Source organism: Belonocnema kinseyi, chromosome 1, assembly GCF_010883055.1.
Source record: "Belonocnema kinseyi isolate 2016_QV_RU_SX_M_011 chromosome 1, B_treatae_v1, whole genome shotgun sequence".
Lineage (NCBI taxonomy): Eukaryota > Metazoa > Arthropoda > Insecta > Hymenoptera > Cynipidae > Belonocnema > Belonocnema kinseyi.
This window is the reverse complement of record NC_046657.1, coordinates 158,138,101-158,138,443: the sequence shown is the minus strand read 5'-3', so window position 1 is coordinate 158,138,443 and position 343 is coordinate 158,138,101.

The window sequence follows — 343 nt, the reverse complement described above, 5'->3', positions numbered from 1 at the left end:
ATTTTACTATCATGTTGAAAACAATTAAAAATTTTTTTTTTGTTCAGTCATGTATTTGATTATTTGATTATTATTATATATATATATATATATATATATATCCATATTATGTACACCTGGAAAAACATAACCTGAAAATCGACGTATGCATGAAATTAAGAATCACGCAATAGATCCAAATCGCCAATTTCTTCAATTTCTTTCAAATGGGGAGCAAGATATAAATAGAAGACCACCGAAGTCTTCCGAAGCCTTCAGATCGGCAATCATCGTACAGCAGAACTCCGCGGTCGAATCGTGCATTTTCGGCTTACATACGAACTCACAGTGGTAATCATGCACT